General features: G+C 44.1%; 1 protein-coding gene and 4 non-coding genes across 5 annotated transcripts in view; 2 read left to right on the top strand and 3 right to left on the bottom strand.

Annotated features, from left to right (window-relative positions):
* Positions 1-12,248, top strand: part of LOC119163119 (sodium- and chloride-dependent glycine transporter 2) — a 149,777-nt gene that overhangs the window by 38,188 nt on the left and 99,341 nt on the right. The gene's annotated exons all lie outside the window — the stretch shown is intronic.
* TRNAT-CGU (transfer RNA threonine (anticodon CGU)) lies at positions 10,198-10,270 on the bottom strand. The gene has a single exon. It is a non-coding gene; the product is annotated as a tRNA-Thr (tRNA).
* On the bottom strand, positions 10,655-10,727 carry TRNAT-CGU (transfer RNA threonine (anticodon CGU)). The gene has a single exon. It is a non-coding gene; the product is annotated as a tRNA-Thr (tRNA).
* TRNAT-CGU (transfer RNA threonine (anticodon CGU)) lies at positions 11,569-11,641 on the bottom strand. Its single transcript has one exon. It is a non-coding gene; the product is annotated as a tRNA-Thr (tRNA).
* TRNAT-CGU (transfer RNA threonine (anticodon CGU)) lies at positions 12,006-12,078 on the top strand. The gene has a single exon. It is a non-coding gene; the product is annotated as a tRNA-Thr (tRNA).

Below are 12,248 nucleotides of genomic sequence, written 5' to 3'. Positions count from 1 at the left end.
ACGCCAGCAGGTGTTATCCCTCTCTCTACTCTCACTCCCTCTCCCATAGCCACAGCTGCGGGAGCGCCCACTTATCCTTGCTCCCCCCCCCCCCCCCCCGCAAGCGGAGCATGTAATGCGACAGAGTGTAGGAGAGGGTAGGTTCAGGGCTTCACCATTCCTTCTCTTCTACATGCGTCTCCCTCTCCCGTCCACTCGCGCCTCACTCTCGATCTTTCGCTGGCTGGGCGGCTCTCAAGAGCATCCGCAAATGTGTGCTCGAGAGCAGAGCCGAAAACACTGGCACCCCACTCTCCCGTCTGCTCGCTCCTCACACTCGACCGTTCGATGGCTGGGCCCCTCTCAAGGCGATGGCAGAAGTTGGTGGAGGCAAATCTCTAACGGCAACGTTTCCCTCACGATTCCCTTCGGTGACGTTGGGGCATTTTTTTTATACTGATCGGGCGTGGAACAAATAGCATATCTAGATCGTTGTTGCCTGATTTACGGAAGCCGCAAAGGGTAGCCAATCACTGTTGGAAAATTTCATCATGACTGGGCTTTATAGTGATTATCAGTGCACCATGGGACACTAAACTATTATGGTTTTATGTGCCAAAGAAAAATCTGGTTTGGAAGCACGCAGCTATGGGGATTCATTCTAAACCACCTTGGGTTCTTTAACCGAACTAATTTATATCAGTGTTGGCCATTGTTTTTCATACATTTCGCTGCTGTCGGTAAGCTGGTGATGTTCCAGGTAATTCAGCCCTTCACCTTCTACTTAAACGCGTAAGCGCAGGAAATACAAACAAGCGCAGAGGAGAGTAGGGGAGGGGGAGACCACATTTTACCTATTATGGGGCGCCGTTTCTGCCTTATATCTTCACTGAGTCATACATAAGGACTAATTGTTGGCCTAGTTGATACTTGCTTAATGACATATAATAGCCGCGAAATATCACAAACACAGAGCAAAGGAACACGCAACGACAAGCAGAAGCATCTTTCATCATACGACAGAGTACTGGTTGCACTTGTGCTTGTCGTTGTGTATTCCTTTAATCTTTGTTTGTAATATTTCGTGGCTAAAGTATGTCACATCTTATGTTGTTAATTCAACCAGGCTGCTATCAGCTCGCGAGCACAAGCATCTTGGTGTATTTTCACCGCGGACCTCTCCTGGAACCATCAAATCGATTGCGTCTCAAATAAAGCCAGTCGTGTGCTAAGTTTCCTGCAAACAAATGCAATAATGTTACCAGTTGAGGCCAACACTCAACTATACGTGTCAAACGTTAAATCTATCCTAAACTACACGTTTACTGTAGGAGATCTACGGAAGGCAAGTGACCTGTCCTATTTATAAAGAATTCATAACATGGATGCTTGGTTTGTCTGCTCTGATTACAACAGAAATATTCACGTTTCTAAAGCGAAAAAAAAAAACTTGGTTGGGAACTATGGAAACGAAGGGAATATCTGAGGTTGATTTTTTTTTTCACAACGTATTGCATACCCGAACGAATCTGCTACCCTTGCGATACTTTTGTAAACCGGATTACGTTTCACAGCGACGAGATAATGCCAATAAGATAGAAGAAATAAGCTTCCAGACGGACGCATTTAAGATGTCTATTTTTCCCAGGACAATAAGGCAGTAGAATAGGTCTTCTCCTGAAGTTGCATAAATTATTTCACATGAAGTATTTTCAACCTAACTGCCGGGTCTCCAGCAGTGCACTCGCGTGGTTGTGTAAGAATACACCTGCTTCAATTATTTATTTTATTTATTTGGAAATACAGTCAACCCTTTATTTAGCTCTAGTGAGAATTCATACACAAAAAGTATGACACACTGTACAAACAAATTAGAGAGACAACTACTCATCACAAAATGATAAACCAGGTATACATATGTACTAATCTATGAAAGCTCTGCATTCCAAACAAAAAAAGGGTAACCACATACCCTGATTCGCAATGCAAGAAATAACAATCGCAGTATACTTTGCAATAAATCACAAAAACGTAAATCAAGTAAATGCAACAATTCCTTAACATCATGCGGATTGACTTTACTCGGTGACCCATTCCAATTTTTGATGACATCGGGGAAGGAAGTATAACGGTTCGTCTTCATTCGTGCAAAATCAGGTTGCAGTACTCGTGTATGATTCACCCTATCACTTCGTTTCCCTGGTTGCTGTATGAGTAATTTCTGTTAATTTTAAACTAACCATTCAATAATTCAAAATGAAACTTTATTTTATTTTTACGGCTTTGCTTGTGGAGCGTCTCCAGATCACAGAGCTGTAGCATTTCTGTGAGTGAGTCGTTCTGATTGCATAACGAGCATATTAAGCAAGCAGCGAGCCATTGTATGCGTTCAAGTTTATTTGCCAGCACTTTTTGATGGGGCTCCAGACAAAACTAGCATATTCTAGTATCGGAAGTACAAACGTTTTAAAAGCAAGAAGTTTTACGAACATACATGCACCATGGAGTTTTTTTTTTCCTTATTAAGTACAACCTTTATGTATATATTGGGTATATCGTATGCACTACTTCGAAAGGTGAAAATGAAACGCGGTTATTGTAATGTTAATATGTTGTAAACTGCATTTGTCTAGTGTAATACTGCCCCGCCGCGGAGGTCTATAGTGGCTAAGGTACTCGGAAGCTGACCCGCAGGTGGCGGGATAAAATCCCGGCTGCGGTGGCCGCATATGTGATGCAGGCGAAAAGGCTGTAGGCCCATGTGGTCACATTTAGGTGAACGTTAGAGAGCCCCTGTTGGTCAAAATCTCCGGAGTCCTCCACTATACAGCGTCACTCATAATCGTATGGTGGTTTTGGTACTTTAAATTCCACATACCATCATCATCATCTAGTGTAATATTGTATCCACCACTCCATGCACTGTAGTGCCATTAGGTGCTATGGGTACTGCGATAGGTATATAAATAAATAAATAAATAAATAAATAAATAAATAAATAAATAAATAAATAAATAAATAAGTAAATCTGCCTGTCAGCACTCGTCGACATCTTTTGTCTATCCGCTGTGCGTTTATTGCACTGCAGTGTGCCAGAAGTAGGCTCATGCAAGCTTTCGAAAATAATGGCTGCCAAGAACTCCTGATGTTTTCATCCATGGCTTGCTGACGCCTCATGTTTAACCCGGCAAGCCGGTGGACTAAACTCAGGCCATCGGGAGGAACATGTCGTCAATTCATTCATTCTCATTTAGCAATCATTGTAAAGCTTTTTGAATGCGAGTCATTTCTTAGCGAACTTCGGCGACTTTGAGCGTATCTATCTATCTATCTATCTATCTATCTATCTATCTATCTATCTATCTATCTATCTATCTATCTATCTATCTATCTATCTATCTAACTATCTATCTATCTATCTATCTATCTATCTATCTAAACTATCTATCTATCTGTCTGTCTGTCTGTCTGTCTGTCTATCTATCTATCTATCTATCTATCTATCTATCTATCTATCTATCTATCTATCTATCTATCTATCTATCTATCTATCTATCAGCCACCTACGACTTTTAGCTCTCCGAGCCGTTTCAATAATGGTATCAATACCAAACTTGGTATGACGTAACATTACTGTATGAAAAACATATTTAACTAGTCATATCATCCAAATCATGACTTGTGTGTTATGAGCGTAACGATTTATATTTCATGGTCCTGCAGCTCTTGCGGTGATTTCATTCTCATGGCATGCTGCAAAACTGTTATGGTTTGACATGATTGCATGCGGAACACAAGGAACTGACCCTAAGATGAAAATCGTGACATGCGTGTCATGTAACAGCATGATTACATGCCATGCTGAATGAGATGCGCTCGCGTCCGTTTTGCTAGCGTCACATATACCAAATTTGGTATTACGATACGTGAATGGATGACAAAGGTATGTGGCTGGTGCAAACATGATGATCATAAGTTGCGTGTCATGTAACAACATGACTATATGCCACGCTCATTATGCGCTGGCGGCCGCTTTTCTAGCTTCACTTATGCCGAATTTGGTATTACAGGACGTGAATGTAAGATGAAGGTATGATACTGGTGCAAACATGATAAGCATGAGATGCGTGTCATGTGAGAACATGACTACATACCACAGTCAAGGCGTCAATACATTTCGACGTGACGCGGTGTGCGTGCTCGCCGGCGTTTATTTGGTCGCGTCATGCCAGCGTTGCCATGCCAGGCGCCGGTCTTGCCATACTTGCAGGCACTGCGTTGCTTTAACGCGTGCGCCTTTCAGCACGTCCAGTGTCTCTTCATTACGAAAGTAGGGAGACACAGTGCTATCTAGGCAACGCATCGGCGCGAAATGCAACACGTCGCATTTCGCGCCAATTGCCGTTGTGCCGTGCCGGCGGACGCTGGTCGCGCTGGTCGCGCCGGTCGCGCCGGTCGCGTCTGGCATCAGACTATAGAGTGTTCGCGTTTTGCTAACGTAGCGTCGCACATGTGCCCAGCGTGCGCGCGCGTCAACGCTACATTGGAGAATGTTGGGGCCTTCATGATGCGCTCTCAGCCGTTTTGCTCACTCCACATATGCCATATTTTTTGTTACGTGACGTCAATACATGACGAAAGTCTATGACTGCTTCAAACATGATAATGCTGACAAGTGCGTCATTTCAATAATTGACAACATACCACGCTCATAGCTAGCTCGCGGTCGTTTCACTTGCTTCACATATACTAAGTTTGGCATCACGTAACGTGAACAGATGGCCAAAGTAAATGACACATCCAAATATGATAATCATGACACGTTAGACATGTACGGCATCATTTACCTCCACCTCGTAACATTGTGCTGATTTTAAAGTGACATATCAGCCTTCCTCATTCGTGCTTCGCATATGATCGATTCCCACTGTACGTGGAATCTGCCATTTTTTCCTACCGGACTTATCAATACAAGAAGAGGGAGGGTAGTAAAACTACCACCCCCCGCTCACCCCGACAACGAAGAACTCTGGACACACCTGTTCTTGGCCGCGTAACTTATTAGCAACGTTTATAAAGGCGCCGAAAAGCTTTAGAAATAGATGTGGCGGTTTCATGCCCGAAAACTACGACATACTTACGAAAGACACCGTAAAAGAGGACTACAGATCTTCTCGCCATCTGGCGGTCTTTTACGCGCACCTACATGTAAGCACATGGGCCTCTCATTTCGCCTTCAGTGAAATGTGGCCTTCGCGGCCTGCATGTTTTCCTGCCGCCTTCGGGTCAGTAGTCAAGCGTTATAACCACTAGAAGACCGTGGTGGGTAAATGCACAGAAATGTACATCACGCGCTCACTGCGCCCTCTTAATGCTGAAAAGAAGATAGTTACCCCCTCCCCCCGAGACGCCCGCCAACAGGGTAAGTGGTAGACATGACTAGCTGGCCGTTTGAACGTTGAAGGAGGTACCTCTCGGTGGCTTAGTGCTTAACGCCTCGCATTCACGACGCGGAGGTCCGACATTCGCCTCTGCACGCTGAAGTCTTTTTTGGGATTCTTTTTTCTTTCTTGCGTTTTCATATACCTATATACGTATACATGTATGGTGCATGATATCGACGCCGACGTCGACGCCCACGCCGACACTGGTGGCGAAATCCAGCTTAGAGTTTCCATATAATTGCTATCGCAATAATTACACCAAAGCAGCGTTACTAGAGCCGTTAAGAAACGCTGACGCGCTTTACGGAACGAAACGAACCGCGCGTGGATCAGTTAGGCTTTGCGCGAAAAGACGACTTCGGCTACGCCGGTGTTATCTGGTCACGTCGGCGTGTCTCTTTTCAATTAAAAAAAAAGGTGAGCGGACTTAGGGGTGATCCGACGCCTACTTAAGAAAGATGTCCACAAACAAGCGACGCGAAACGACGAAGGAGTGAGAGAAGGGGAGGAGGAAATTGTATAAGATCGAGCGCACGTGGCCAGACACGCCCGCGCGTGTCTCGAACTGGTTGAGCGACCTCGCGAACCACGGCCGCCGAGAGTTGAGCTGCGGAGGTGATGAAAGGAGAGAATCCCAGCAGGGGGCAGCAAGCGGTGGCAGTGCTCGACGCCTGTATACTCTGCGTGCTTATGTAACGAGGGTAATTGAGCCAACCCTGCAGTCCTAAGGCTGTGCAGTAGTTACTTGGTGGTTATGCGAAGTATGAAGTCTCGGGTGGTGTTGCCGTGGTGTCACGGAGCGGTCCATAGAGGTTACAGCGGTCGCGTTAAGAAAAATGAGGTCGTTCGTGTTGCCTCGGCTAGTCTCGTAAAGAAATTTTGATCTGCTGCTTTGTTAAACGCACGACCACGATTCTATTCGTTATTTCTTGGGCCTTAAACGGACAACTTTGTGCATCTGGAACTTAGTTCTCTGCGTTCAACTTCTGCAGCCCCTTGTTCTAAAGCACTGAGCAGTGTGCGTGGAGGCTTTTCATCTTTCTGTCGTTTTCGTTTTCGTTTCCCTCTCAATAAATGAATGCTGACTTTCTACAAATGCAAAACTAATTTCGTACTACTTTCCATTACTTCTTTTATGTTATAGAGCTGACATATGCTACGGAAAAAGAGAGAGAAACAACTTTAATTGAAACAACAAGCTTCAGAGAAATTGTATCTTGTACCCTGGATGGCAGCGAAGAGTTTTTGGGCCCTAGCGGCATCTTCGGCTTAATTGCCTGATCACTTGTAGGAGCTAAGCAGCGTGGTCCCGCACTGCTGTTTGTTGAAACGTTTGGTGTTTGGCCTGTTTGAGAGGTTAGGACAAATCTATAGATAACGTGTGAGAGGTGCGCCCACTCACTGCAGAGTTTAAATTTGTTTGAGTAGTGATCTGGATAGCAATGGCTGCAAAAACTGGGTTTGGGAAGGTGATTGTTTGTAATGTGCGCCATACTGTCGCTTGTTGTTGTTCATTTAATGAAGAATGTGGTGGAGGGTAATGCTCTTTATCCTAATCTGTGGTGTTATGTTGTGTGAGACCCCGCGCTCTCTCCACACGCGGGCTTCGCGTCAATCATGCACCTGCTCGGTTCATTAACTCTCTAGCTAGATATATGCGGTTTCATTACCTAAGAGGGAAGAGTGAGCGGGCGTCCGTATAGATATTGACGTTGCGAGACTTTGCCATGAATAATAATTGGAACCATGACTTTAGAGTCGCTGTTTAGTACACTGGCTGTTGTAGATGTTAGCGCCAACGATATGGCCACTTCCGCAGCGACTATAATCGCGCTAAAATAAGAATTACGCCAAATAACTATGTTCTGTGGTTTTGCTAAATACACCCCAAGATAATTATTGCAGCCTGAATTTAAACCTTATCCATTTAGACAAAACTGTTCAGTGTTAGGTTTTTGAAGCTCTGGGTAATTAGTATGATAAAAAATATAACGTATCTAATGCGGCCTTCACTTCGAAGCAGACCAAGCAGGGGAGCAGACGACCGAATTGAAACGCTGCAAGAGGCTATGTTATTACAAGCTCCTCCATGGCTCCAGCCTTGCACAAGTAGTGCATGATGACCCAATGTTTTCATATAAAAAGAAGATGCTGATTAGCGTCCATTGCATCAGTGTCCATTGATGAGTGTCCATTGCATTGACAGTCATACAGGCACCATGACCGTCATGGATAGAACTGAGTCTTCTCAGAATCAACGTGCTTCTATCTGAGTTCAGGTGTCAATCAGTGCGATTGACAGATGCCCGCGGCGTAGGTCAGGTGTACCCTCCACTTTTGCTCCTGCCGAGAAGCAGTGTTCATGCCGCAACGTAAGTGAGCGACACAATTCATATTCAGCTTTATCGCGGCGGCTACGCACACATGCACGCAGAAGTGAATGTTATATCATCACCTGGCCCCTATGTTTCGCATTCAGTTATATCGCGCTCCCGCCGTATCCATTCAAAGCCGTGTTACCGCCTTGATGAGAATTCCCCTGGTGATAAACTGTCCTCATGTTTATGTGCAATATGTGATAGGAAAAAGGAGCAGCACAAGAGTACTACGTGTGCACCCTTGCTGCCTTGGACAGTGGAAATTTCTATGCTGCAAGAGGAACGAAAGGACTTTTCCGAAAGAGGACAAACGCCCAGGAACACGCCTGTGGGAGGTGCTTGAGTTTGCGAAAAGACAGCTCAATGATCAAGCTAACGGTCCTCCAATGCTGAAATGTTGAATGAAAGATGGCGCTGACGCGCACGCACGAGGTGTTTGATAACCACCGGAATTGTCCAATACGAGTTTATGAGCACACGCGCGTTCTTGCAGCCATCTTTAGCTGCGCTGCTATCACTATCTCCGCACTGTCTTGGTGCGGCCGCCGTAGAGGGAGCTCGGAGCAAACTCGTCTGGCCGAGAAGCTCGGACCATCCCGCATAGCAACGCAGCTCACCAGCTACGTTAAAATGCATGCATCCCACTTGGCTTTCTTCTCCACAGCGCGAGTAGTGGACACACCTGTTATCGATTTCGAACGAGAGCAAGACTTGCAAGTAAAAATACCGAAAAGGGGGTCCGACAAAATAGTAATTTTTCGTCGGCGCTACGCTATTCTCGTCTCCAGTGTCTTTTCCGGTGAATGCTGTGTCCGACTTTCAATAGTACATCCTTGCCAACTAGCTGTCGTCATAACTTCCTGTCGTATCAAGGTGCTCGTATGCTCGATCTCCTTCTTGTGGGCCTTAGACCAAGCAGCCAAGTGAGCCTGAGTGGCTGCCATCAAAATCTCAACCACATGATTGCCCTCTAAGTCGAGAAGCAGTCACCATGTGACATAAGAAAAATTTACACGCACCCTCAGGTATTTGCATAATGATTTTTGAAGGTGGAGCTTTTTTTTCACCTTCTTTTAAAATCGAAACTCACGATGAGCGAATTTGATCCGGTGGCATGCACTCTTTACTGCGCATACGCCTACTCTCTCTCTCGCTATCCTTTACGCTGGTGTTCAGTCGCCTTCTCTTCTCCTTCCCTGCGCTACATCTGCGCACTCTCCTTGAAGCAGGCGTTCGGACTCCTTTTCTCGTCTCCTGCGCCAGTACTACAGCCTCTAAATCCACTTCCTTCTCACCTTACCCCATTTTGTATAGGTGCGTGCTCTCGGTCGGTTTCCGTCGCTGGCACGCCGAGTGAACATGAAGAGACACTGGGCTTTCACCCCCGATGCTGCTTCGCTTCCCCTCATGTTTCCTTTAGGGAGACATGGTGCAATTTTTCTTCCTTTCTGTCGATTCTACTCATTCTTTTCTACTCCACTAGAAGTTTCTGAACCGCATGTGGTATTGTACTCTCTCAACAATCAGCCCATCTTTAATAAGCGACAATGTCGCATGCAGTCATGAATAAGCTTAACTCGAGCGCTGCACAGTGTGACCTGGATTAATTTACCCGATACCAGCCGTGCAGCGCTGAGCGTCGTTGCCGAGATAATACCTCCGTATGCTTCAATAGTATGTCGACAGGCATTTGTAAACTCTTGCCTACAGAACACTAAGTCATGGGGTGCTGGCTCAATCAAACCGTTTCAGGACACGCTGTATAGCGTTCGAGTTAGGCTTCCTCCAAACCATGTTACACCGTTCTCTCAACTATACGTTAGGATGACGTCACAAGTATTGGCGATTTCCTACGACGTCAATGACGTTTCGCAGTAAGGTCACTTGAGTTTTGGTAGGCTAATGGACACACTTCAACTCACTTGAAAAATACGGGATATTTGACAGATTTCAATCATTTTTTTCAATAACTCGTGTCGACGCTGCAGTCTAGCAAGTCTCGCCTTTTCTCGGAAGACATGTTGACTCGTAAAACACATACAAGGCTTTCTTTAACCTTACAGGAACAGAACTTCTTTGTGGAAAAGTGTTACGAAGCTCGGACGTCCGCTGCGGTGCGATTTTGTAAGGTATAAAAATCAAATGCTGATAAGTTTTCATACTTATATATATATATATATATATATATATACATATATATATATATATATATATATATATATATATATATATATATATAAGGGAAAGAAGTGTATACCTAAGGGCTCGTTTTTCCGTGTTTTTAACACAATAATAATGAGATATAACAGACAGTAATGCCAAGGAATGTACAGGGGAAGTTATTAACATTAATGGAATGTAAATAAGAAGAAAGAAAAGTGGATGGAAAAATTACCAACTGTAAGCAGGAATCGAACCTACGACCTTCGAATTACGCGTTCGATGCTCTAACCACTGAGCTATTACAGCGGCACTCCCTCCATCCACTTTTTTGGGTTTATCTGTGAATTTTAGAAGTAGGAGCGACAGTCAGCGCCATCTATAAGCCAAACAACGAGTGTGAAAACACTCTTATGCGCATGTTTGGCGTCACGTAGCACGTGAACTTATTATGAGCGGGCAGCTGCTTAATTGTCCCTCTTATACAACCTAAACACACCAAGTCTGCCAGTACGAGACCCTCGTTCAATGAAATAAGGGAAAGAAGTGTATACCTAAGGGCTCGTTTTTCCGTGTTTTTAACACAATAATAATGAGATATAACAGACAGTAATGCCAAGGAATGTACAGGGGAAGTTATTAACATTAATGGAATGTAAATAAGAAGAAAGAAAAGTGGATGAAAAAATTACCAACTGTAAGCAGGAATCGAACCTACGACCTTCGAATTACGCGTTCGATGCTCTAACCACTGAGCTATTACAGCGGCACTCCCTCCATCCACTTTTTTGGGTTTATCTGTGAATTTTAGAAGTAGGAGCGACAGTCAGCGCCATCTATAAGCCAAACAACGAGTGTGAAAACACTCTTATGCGCATGTTTGGCGTCACGTAGCACGTGAACTTATTATGAGCGGGCAGCTGATTAATTGTCCCTCTTATACAACCTAAACACACCAAGTCTGCCAGTACGAGACCCTCGTTCAATGAAATAAGGGAAAGAAGTGTATACCTAAGGGCTCGTTTTTCCGTGTTTTTAACACAATAATAATGAGATATAACAGACAGTAATGCCAAGGAATGTACAGGGGAAGTTATTAACATTAATGGAATGTAAATAAGAAGAAAGAAAAGTGGATGAAAAAATTACCAACTGTAAGCAGGAATCGAACCTACGACCTTCAAATTACGCGTTCGATGCTCTAACCACTGAGCTATTACAGCGGCACTCCCTCCATCCACTTTTTTGGGTTTATCTGTGAATTTTAGAAGTAGGAGCGACAGTCAGCGCCATCTATAAGCCAAACAACGAGTGTGAAAACACTCTTATGCGCATGTTTGGCGTCACGTAGCACGTGAACTTATTATGAGCGGGCAGCTGATTAATTGTCCCTCTTATACAACCTAAACACACCAAGTCTGCCAGTACGAGACCCTCGTTCAATGAAATAAGGGAAAGAAGTGTATACCTAAGGGCTCGTTTTTCCGTGTTTTTAACACAATAATAATGAGATATAACAGACAGTAATGCCAAGGAATGTACAGGGGAAGTTATTAACATTAATGGAATGTAAATAAGAAGAAAGAAAAGTGGATGAAAAAATTACCAACTGTAAGCAGGAATCGAACCTACGACCTTCGAATTACGCGTTCGATGCTCTAACCACTGAGCTATTACAGCGGCACTCCCTCCATCCACTCCCTCCATCCACTCCCTCCATTCCCTGTACATTCCTTGGCATTACTGTCTGTTATATCTCATTATTATTGTGTTAAAAACACGGAAAAACGAGCCCTTAGGTATACACTTCTTTCCCTTATTTCATTGAACGAGGGTCTCGTACTGGCAGACTTGGTGTGTTTAGGTTGTATAAGAGGGAAAATTAATCAGCTGCCCGCTCATAATAAGTTCACGTGCTACGTGACGCCAAACATGCGCATAAGAGTGTTTTCACACTCGTTGTTTGGCTTATAGATGGCGCTGACTGTCGCTCCTACTTCTAAAATTGACAGATAAACCCAAAAAAGAGGATGGAGGGAGTGCCGCTGTAATAGCTCAGTGGTTAGAGCATCGAACGCGTAATTCGAAGGTCGTAGGTTCGATTCCTGCTTACAGTTGGTAATTTTTTCATCCACTTTTCTTTCTTCTTATTTACATTCCATTAATGTTAATAACTTCCCCTGTACATTCCTTGTCATTACTGTCTGTTATATCTCATTATATATATATATATATATATATATGTATTGAAAATGCCTTACATGTCCCAAAGCATAGCATGAGGTGG

This window comes from Rhipicephalus microplus, chromosome 9 (assembly GCF_043290135.1).
Source record: "Rhipicephalus microplus isolate Deutch F79 chromosome 9, USDA_Rmic, whole genome shotgun sequence".
NCBI lineage: Eukaryota > Metazoa > Arthropoda > Arachnida > Ixodida > Ixodidae > Rhipicephalus > Rhipicephalus microplus.
The sequence above is the reverse complement of the archived record's forward strand: the minus strand, read 5'-3'. Positions and strand labels throughout refer to the sequence as shown.